Here is a 9,922-nt window from a genome sequence, read left to right as displayed (position 1 = left end):
GTACTGGGGCTTTTATCAGAAAAGTATATTTGCTTAAAATAATGTTCTTTGATACTTCCTCCATGCTTCTGGGCACTTATATTATATTATATTATATTATATCATTTTATAATAATTGACACTAAGTTAAGCAAAAGCTTATCACTTTCCATCCAGAAATTCTTTCCTTTGTGATAATATTATTATTACATTACATTATCAAGCTTGCTTTCTATTCAATAATATTTTTGGCTGTTAAAAATTACAGCAATTTGGAGATCCTATTTGTAACAATTAGTTCTGGATGAAACACCCTCCTGTCCCTGAAGGCAGCATTGATTGAGCTACAGTGTCCACATGGAGCAGTGTGTCACCATAACTAGATAATTTGCTCCATGTATCAAGCCAGTGGACTGAAGACAACTTGAGAGAGCTGAGAAGGTAGAATGACATGGTCTGCATCTTTCACTCCTGACAGGCATTTGAAGGGTACTTATTAATTTGTTGATTATGCATTGTTATCTTCACAGAATTACTCCAGGTTGTACATTCTCAACAGGGGCAATGTTGTTCCCAGGAGAACCATAATTTATTCTTGAGGGGTAAAAATATTTATTTTCTTATACATAAAGCACAAATATACATGCAGTACATAAACAAATACATAGTATATCTGTGGTATTAAAATTTCTGGGGTTGGGGGAGAATGAGTAGGAAAAAACTATTTAAAATGGCTCCTAAGGGAGTAATGGTTTTAAAAAAAAGGCTGAGAAAGACTGCTCTACTTGCATTCAAAGGGACCAATTTAAGGTATCTGTATTTGTACTTTACAGGCAGATACATAGCTGCAAAGTTGTCAATAATGTTTTAGTATCACAGTCTATATAATAAAAACCTAGTGGTTGTAACGCCATAACGACCAAAGACCGATCACCAGGAGGTGCATTGATGGGTCCCGGGGCACCGGTGGGACTTGATGCTGGGTCCCACAGCGACAGCGGGTCTGGATCTCTAGTTATTAATAATAACTAGACCTCTAGTTATTAATAATATTATTGGATTGTTTTTAAAAATTCTTTCTGCGGTGCCAATTCTGCTAGTTTGGCCTTTGCTATTTAGCTGTGATAACAGTAGGTTAAATTATCTTTCTGTAAATTTATGTAATTATGGATTGATTTCAGAAATCCTCAATTTGTTACTTAAATATCTATAACTTAATTTAAAGCTCATTTTAAGACAAAAGATAATAAAGCATGTAATATTATATATATGTATTAAAGAAAATTTTTATATTCTTCCTATTCCATTTAAATGTTAGGTATTCATTAAATAGGTGTTTATTATGCAACTGCTATGTCTATATACAGAGATTCAGCAGTAAAAAAAAGTAAACCTACCAATTTTCTCTGTCTTCATGCAGAGAATAAGCATTAAGATACTAATTATACAATTAGTAATTTAATTACAACCTTTATAATGTCTACAAGATCAAAGAGTAAATACTCAAATGCGTTACATGAGAGAATATATAAGCACTTAGTTTTGCTGGGGGATAAAAAACTACTTCATGAAAAAAAAAAAAGCCATATCAGCTTAAATCTAACAGATTCAAAGGCAAGGAGAGAGAAAAGGGAAGACAGAGGAAATAAAATGTATGAAAATTCTGAGCAGAAATGGGTTTGGTTTTAAGAAGGGATCTAGGGGGACATGGACAAGAGTGAGTATGGTGGACAGTGGGACAGATAATGCAGAGGTTTGTGAGCTGTTTTAAGGATTTGGAGCAAATATTCAAACAGAAATGGAAGGCAATTTTAGAGTTTTAAGTAAGGGAGTGAATTAATGTGATGTGAGATGCATTCTGGCTGTATTGCAGAATTTTGGCTGGGGGAGTGGAGGTGTGGGACACTAGTCCAAAGGCTTTTGCACAAGCCCAGTAGGGTGGTTGCAATAGACATAAAATGCTATTTAGGAATTGGTGATTGGTTGGCTATCAGAGGTGAAGAAGAAATAGTTACAAATAAAAGGCTTGGGTTTTCACTTGTGCAGCTCGGTGGATGGTGGAACCATTTGTGCAGTGGTATACACTGGGTTGAGCAGCCTGCCATCTCAGAAAGACCAAGACTGGGTGCTGTTGGGAGAAGGGCCTGGGGAGAGATTAGAGACCCCATTCTGAATACATTAAGTTTGAGATGCCTGCGAGATATTTAAGTGGTAAAGCTGGATAGGTATTGGATATACCACTTGTCTGGACTCAGAAGAGTGATCTGAGCTGGAGATGACATTTGGAGTGTCTACCTGGAGTAGATGACACAGCCTTGGGAAAGAATACCAAGGACGAAGACACGTGGGCCTCCTAGTGAGCCTTGTGTTGTTCTAATATTAAAAATTCAGCCAAAGAGACTAAGATGGGCAGGGAGGTTACTGAAAATCCAAGAATGTTGTGTTGCCAGAAAAGAGACTATTTCAGTATGGTGGAGTTGGTGGGGTAGAATGTTACTGGGATTCCAAGGGCTATGAGAATGGCAAAACAGCCATTGGATTTGCTGACCTGGGTGTCTCTCATTGAGAACTATTGAGGTGGAGTCTGTGGAAGTGAGATTGAAGTACACAGAGATAGGGCAGGTGAGGAAACAGAAACAGCAAGCACAGACAACTCAACTATGGAGGGTAGAAGAAAGAACAACAGCTGCAGGAGAAGGAAGTAACGTTAAGGAGGAAGACCAGATAGTGAAGGGAAGACTGGATGAGCAAGGGCTGCCGGAACGTGGAGAACTGGCATTCAGCGGTGGAGGGGCTCTCCCTGCTCTATAGAAGAGAAGTTAAGGGTGAGGGGAAATGCATTAAGTCTATAGGCTTATTTACAGGACTTTGAGAAAGTTCCTGAGTAAGACATTTCCAGCCCAAATCAAGAAAAGTCTCAAAAAAAAAAGTCTCACCCTAGCTGGTTTGGCTCAATGGATAGTGTCAGCCTGTGGACTAGACTGAAGGGTCCCACTTTGATTCCAGTCAAGGGCACATGACTGGGTTGCAGGCTCAATCCCAACAGGAGGTTGGAGGCAGCCAATCAATGATTCTCTCTCATCATTGATGTTTCGATGTTTCTATCTCTCTCCCCATCTCCCTTCCTCTCTGAAATCAATAAAAACATATTTTTTTAAAAAAAAAAAGAAAGAAAAGTCTTAAATTCTGGCTACCTAGCCCTTAAACTTATCTGTATCTTCTAGGTCACTGCAAAAAGACATCTAACCAGTACTCTTCACACTTTCACTCTAGTGACCCAGCAAGTTCTCACTCTCACTGTATCTTATAATAAAGAGGTCATTTCTGTGCCTAATGAAAACAGAAAGAGGCACTTTTACTCTGGTATCTTCCAGAGATAAAGCCCTGACATATATCCTTGGTGGGGAGGGTTAACGCCTTATCCAAAGTTCTTAATAGTTTTGCTCCTTTTGGCTCAGGGATTACAAATTCAGTGCCAAGAATATCTCTTGCCCCTTCTTCTTTCCTTAAAGAGTACACAGCATAAACACAGCCCCAACAGGGACAAGATTGATACTGTCTTCTTCCCTTTTTCTTGCCTCTGAATAGATGCCAAGGATAAGATCTCTTAATGAGAGATTACAACTCCTTTAGGGATTAATTCCATTGAAATGTCAGTTTGATGAGGAGGAGTTTCTTCAGCACCTCAATTCAAAAGAGGAGAAATATTATTTAAGTAGGTTCACATTTCATGTCTGGAGGGCAAGGAGCTTTAAGGTTTAAAGTGAAAATGATGCTTCTAGGAAATGCCAGGTTTTAGAAGGTTTTCTTGTTTTCTGCTGTCTCTCCATAAGGGATTCTTGCCCTTTTGCCACCAAGATGAATCAGATAATGTTAGGATCTGAACCACACTCCCATGGACATATCAGGTTGCAGGTACTCACTATGGCTGTGACATGCACACATTTGCTGTGACTACCGTTTCTTTCCTACTCCAGAGCGATTATTATGATGCAAGAGCCAGTGATGCATATTAGCATAGTAAAAACCTCAATATTGGCTCTAAATAACACAAACAATATAAGTTACGTATATTATTCACAAATAATAGAACTGCACTATTCATAAGATGATGAGTGCAAAATACTTAGTCTACAGTCTGCCACAATGCCAGTGCTCACTAAATGGTAACCCTGAGGAAGAACAGACAAGTAACTTGGGGAAGGCGTCTATATTGGGTCAACAACACTATATGATCTTTTTTATGTATAGAATTATCTCACTGCAAACACACCAATCTTTTATATTCTACTTCTGGATCAGTATCTGACACAATTCAAAATATTTTTATATGGAAGTAATTTTGTTGGTGCCCAGGCACTCTTTATTTCTAGGCATGGTCAATAAAAGTATAATATGAGCTGTACATTTGAACCACCTATGCAATTTTAATTTTTCTAGTAGCCATACACAAAAAACAGGTCAAGTTAACTTTAATATTTTGTTTGACCCAATATGTTAAAAAATATCTGTATTTACAATGTAATTAGTATCAAAGAAGTACTAACAAGATATTGAAATTCTTTTCTTCGTAGAAAGTGTTTAAAAATCTGGTCTACATTTTACTTATAGCACATCTAACATGGAGGAGCCATAGTTCAAGTGCTCAATAGCCACATGTGGCCCAGGGCTACGTATTTAATAGTACAGGTTTATACTTTACAGGCCTAATGTTATTAAATTGTCTTCACAACCAAGGGTAGTTATTACTTTCCTCATTTAAAAAAATTTATTTTTATTGATTTTAGAGAGGAGGGGAGAGGGAGAGAGAGAGGTAGAAACATCAATGCATGCGCCTCCCAGAGATCAAGCCCGCAATCCAGGCATGTGCCCTGACAGGGTATCAAACTGTGACCTCCTGGTTCATAGGTCAATGCTCAGCCACTGAGCCACCGTGTCTGGGCTACTTTCCTTATTTTACAGATGTGGAAACAACATAGAGGTTAAGTCAACTGGCCTAAGGCTCACAGTGGTAGAACCAGGATTCAAACCCAGAGACTAACTGAAAGTCCTATTTCTTTAAAAAATATATAAAAAATGTTTTATTGATTTCAGAGAGAAGAAGGGAAAGGGAGATATAGAAACATCAATGATGAGAGATAGAAAATCATGGATGGGTTGCTTCCTGTATGCTCCCCTTCTGGAGATCCAGCCTGCAACCTGGGCATATGCCCTAATTGGGAACCGAGCCATGATCTCCAGGTTCATGGGTTGATGCTCAACCACTGAGCCATACCAACCAGGCTGAAAGTTTGCTTCTTAACCACTGTGCCATATGCCTTCCAAGTTGCTTGGAGACATAAGTTCTTATGCTTCCAAAACACTTTGAATCAGAGAAAGCAGTTACAAGTCTTTTTTTCTTGCTTTCCTTGCCTGTTCCTAGTAGTTTCTGATAACCCTTGGCTTTCCTTGGCTTGCAGCTGTATCACTCCAGTCTCTGCCTCTGTCACCACATGGTCTCTTCCCTCTCTGTGTGTGCCTCTGTGTATCTTCTCTTCCTATAAGGTCACTAGTCATATTGGATTTAAGACTCACCCTAATTCAGTATGACCTCATCCAGTATGACTTTAACTAATTACATCTGCAAAGACCTCCAAATAAGTCCACATTCTGAGGTTCTGGGTGGACGTGAACTTTGGGGAGACATGATTCAACCCAGTACAAGAGTCTACTTATATGAGATGCATTGCTGGCACTGGGAATGTAATGGTGAGTAAGATATAAATAGTCCCTGCCCTCCAAGAGCCACTAGTCATCATGGAGACAGAAGACAGACATTGAACACATAACTGTAGAGAAGCTTTCCTGGGTAATAGACATCTGAACAGAATTGAGAAGGAACAGAGCAGTTCAGGTTCCACCCTCTAGGAAGTAAATTTTTTGATAGCTGGGACCAGATCCTATTTATCTTTGAATCCTCTGTGCCAGGTACATGGTTGCTGTTCAAAGACGGGGAACCAATGAAAAATACTATTCATCTCATTACAGAAATGAAGTTAAAAGCAAGAAGATCAAAGTCTTATATTAAGATTATTCATATTGGCTGAAGAAAAGATTTATCTCTTAACTAGAGAAATTTCAAGTCTTGTGCCAACTTTTTAAAATTAGTATATTTTCTGCTTTACCTCCATTTTAGCATATCTTTCTTGTACCTGGTCTTTTTGGTCTTGCATTAAATTAGTTTCTTCATACTCATTGAGAATACAGTTATATGGCTCATTATTTTAGATAACTATAAAATCAGATTGGTATAATAACTTGTATGACTTTATTATGTATCTTTGTATGTTAATAATTTTATTCTGTTTCAGAACTGTTATTCTTTTGGATGTTCAAACACTAGCATTGACCAAATTAGGTGCTGGGGGGAAAAAGGGCAATTAAATGATTGAGAATCTTAATTTTATCTAGGAGACAAGAGAAATGAAGTGAAGCTAGCGGTGTCAAGGTAGAGAAAGAAAAGGACTCATGTTAGTCAAGACAGAGAGATATGTGTTACTTTTGTGGTTACGTGGTACCCAGTATATCTTTTTTGGGTGGTCTGGTTGCATAACGGACATGGTGTGACCTCATTTGATCTTGAAATTCTGTGAAATCATTTATGTTTATAGGGAATGCTATAGGTTGTTACCAGCTGTCAGTTCAGAGTTTTCATTTGGTTGTAAACACAGAAAGATCTAGTCCCTGCCACCCTGTATCAGTCTCACCTAGGGAACTATTTTATTGGGTTCCTGTTCATCCTTCTAGTATTTCCATTTTTTTGCAAATACAATCATGTAAATTTTATTTCTCCCTTCGAAAAAAAAGGTAGCATATGATGTACACTGTTCTATACCATGCTTGCTTCTCTTATCAATATACACTGGAGATCTTTCCATCTCACACATAGGAGTCTCCCTCATTCTTTTCCATGGGTGCATAGTAATCCATTGTCTAGATGTATCCTAGTTATTACAAAATGTTGCCATTTTCACAACAGCAAATACCTTGTACCCCTAAAATAATACTGTGTAGATAGATGTTTATTTGTAAAATGCTGAACTGACATTTGAAAGCATTTTCTACATAGACCCAAATCAATACAGATGTGATAGACATCTGATGAACTGGCACCCAGGTTCAAGATAACCAGTTTTCAGCTACAGCCATATGTTTTATTGCTCTTTGCTTTATTATACTTCACAGGTGTTGCATTGTTTATGAATTGTAGGGATGACCTTCACCAACAAAAAGATTACAATTCATTTTCTTGCAATACTCACTTTATTCTGGTTGTCTGGAACCGAATTTGCAATATCTTTGAGGTATGTCTATACTTGGTATGTCTGTCTTCTGACATTTTTCTCTTTTTCAGGGAAGTACACTATAGCCACAATAATGTACTAACTCAGCTGAACTAATGCAAGCAGGAGAAAAGAATCTCTGAGATCCTACAAAAATGGCTAGCTCAATAGATCTCTCTGAAAATTAAGATCAACAGAACTAAAAATCTGGCCTCCCATCTTATTGCTCAAATGTAAAACCCACTGCAAGAGTGAAATTAGAGCATATCTCTATATGAGATTTGTTTGTTTTGGTTTAAAGAAAGGTCATCTTGTTTCTTCCTTTCTACTACCCTTGAGAATCAGCAGACCATCCCAGCATGCAAGAAATTAATTACCGTGGAGGACCAGGTGCAACCAGTTAGTTGGTTGCCATGGAGACAAAAGCTATACATCCCAGATTTTCCAGAATGACCTCTATTTCATGAAATCTTGCTCTTTGCAATAAAGGCCATTTATAAAAATGCAAATGCTTGTGTGATTTGATTACTTTTATGGGTGTACTAATACATAAACAGAAAAAATATTTTGTCAAATAACTAGTCCTAGTCTTTATTAAGAAAATTTAAGGAGAAGTACAATTTGAGTAAACTAGAAAGAAAAAGTAAATCCAAAGCATTTAAAAATCCTACTGCAAAAACTGGAAAACCAACTTCCCTGGAGTCCTTTGGCATTTAGAGGATGGTGCTGCTATGCCTACCTTCAGTTAGTTGAGCCCAGCATGAGGGGCACACAGCTCTCATCCAAGAAGATTTCACTATAAAATCTGTCCAAATTAGTTTACTTTCAATTCTCCTCAAGAGAACTCTGTAGAATTACATCTCTAGAACTTAACTCCAGGACATTAATAATTGATTAGCCAAAATAGAATATTTTTTCTTTAAAAAAAAGCACATGTTTATACTCAATATTTGAATCTTTTTTAGTTATTCCACATACTTAGAATTTAGTTAATAATAATGTGTCAATGTTGGTTTCTTAGTTTTGATACATGTACCATAGTAACTTATGTAAAAGTCTAACATAAAGGAAAACTATGTGGGGAGCAGGACATATGGGAACCCTCTGCATAGTCTGCAATTTTTCTGTAAATTTAAAATCATTCCAAAATAAAGAATTTATTAATTTTTGGTCATTGTGATGGATTAATTAATATAATGGGTACTGATAAGTATTGTATTGATTGGGTTAGGTTGGCAATGGAAATAATTGGTTGACATTTTGGACATCTGCCTTTGCTTTGATATTTCACATTAAATTTTAAGTATTCTAACAAATAATCCAACCTGAAATTTCTGGACTGTTTTTACTCTATTGCATTATCTATAATTTTGGAAATGTAACTTTTATTTTGAACAAATCATCATGGGGTTGGAATGACAGAATTAGCTATCTTTGTAGTACTAAATTATTTAATATAAATATCTGATAGACTAATATTGTACATAATTTACTAGAGGCCAAATATTTCCATATTGTCCTTCTATTAAGTTAATTCCTTTTTATATTTAAACTAGAGGCCCTGTGCATGAAATTAGTGCATGGGTATGGTCCCTAGGCTTGGCCTACGATCACGACCATCTTCCCTGGCTACCCACAGCCAGCCTCGCCCCACGCCGCTACCCACCCCCAGTTCCCCATTCGCCATCGGGTGATCAGAGCCTGCTGGCCAGGGGGAGGAACCAAGAGGTCAGCCATTCCCGCCCGGTTGCTGGCCCTATCCTCGCCGTGGGTCACCCTCTGTGTGTGGGGTGACCTGTGGGGTGGGGGCCTTTGCCTGGCACTGCCCGCATTCCCCGCCACCCACCCCCAGTTCCCTATTCTCCATCGGGCAATTGGAGCTTGCTGGCTGGTGAAAGGGACCAAGAGGTGGTCAGTGCGCCTCATAGTGATGGGTCGAGTAGTTGTTCTGGTCGTTCCACCATTAGGGTCAATTTGCAATTTACCCTTTTATTATATAAGATGATACACTTGTAATAAACTCTTCTTTGCCCTCATTTGAAAACATTCGACTTTTGTTTTTCTTCAATTTTTCAGAGCAAACAGCACTTGAAAATAGGTCTGTGCTTCAAAGGGTTGAACTTATTATCTACTTAATTTTTAGAGAATTTAGGACATGCCAATGTGTACATGTGTCATCTAAAGTTTATTTTATAATTCGTATTTAGTATTAAATTATATTGTATTTTAAAAACTCTAGGCACATAATAAATGTTTAATGTATGTATATTAAATGAAGAAATGAATTAAATATGAGTTAAATTTAATGTTTTCATATTTAGCTGCTTTTATTTTGTTTTAAATTTGCCTGAACATATAGATCTGACCTATTTACAAGAAAGCTTATTCCTAGGTGTATATTTATCAGTCTCCTATTGCAAAGCAATCCAACTGAGTACATGACACATCACCATTATACAAGTTCTCAATCAGAGAATCAATTTGACGTATGAATCAACTCTAGCACGATTTTTGGATTCATATGAGTTTTATACTTTCTTGTTTTTTTTCCCTTTGACCTGGGTGCCAGAACTAACTCCACAAAGACTAAATTAAGTATAAATTTCTGTCTAAGATATGAG

The sequence above is a fragment of the Myotis nattereri genome (assembly GCF_964212035.1).
Source record: "Myotis nattereri genome assembly, chromosome: 7".
NCBI lineage: Eukaryota > Metazoa > Chordata > Mammalia > Chiroptera > Vespertilionidae > Myotis > Myotis nattereri.
This window is presented reverse-complemented; position numbering follows the sequence as displayed.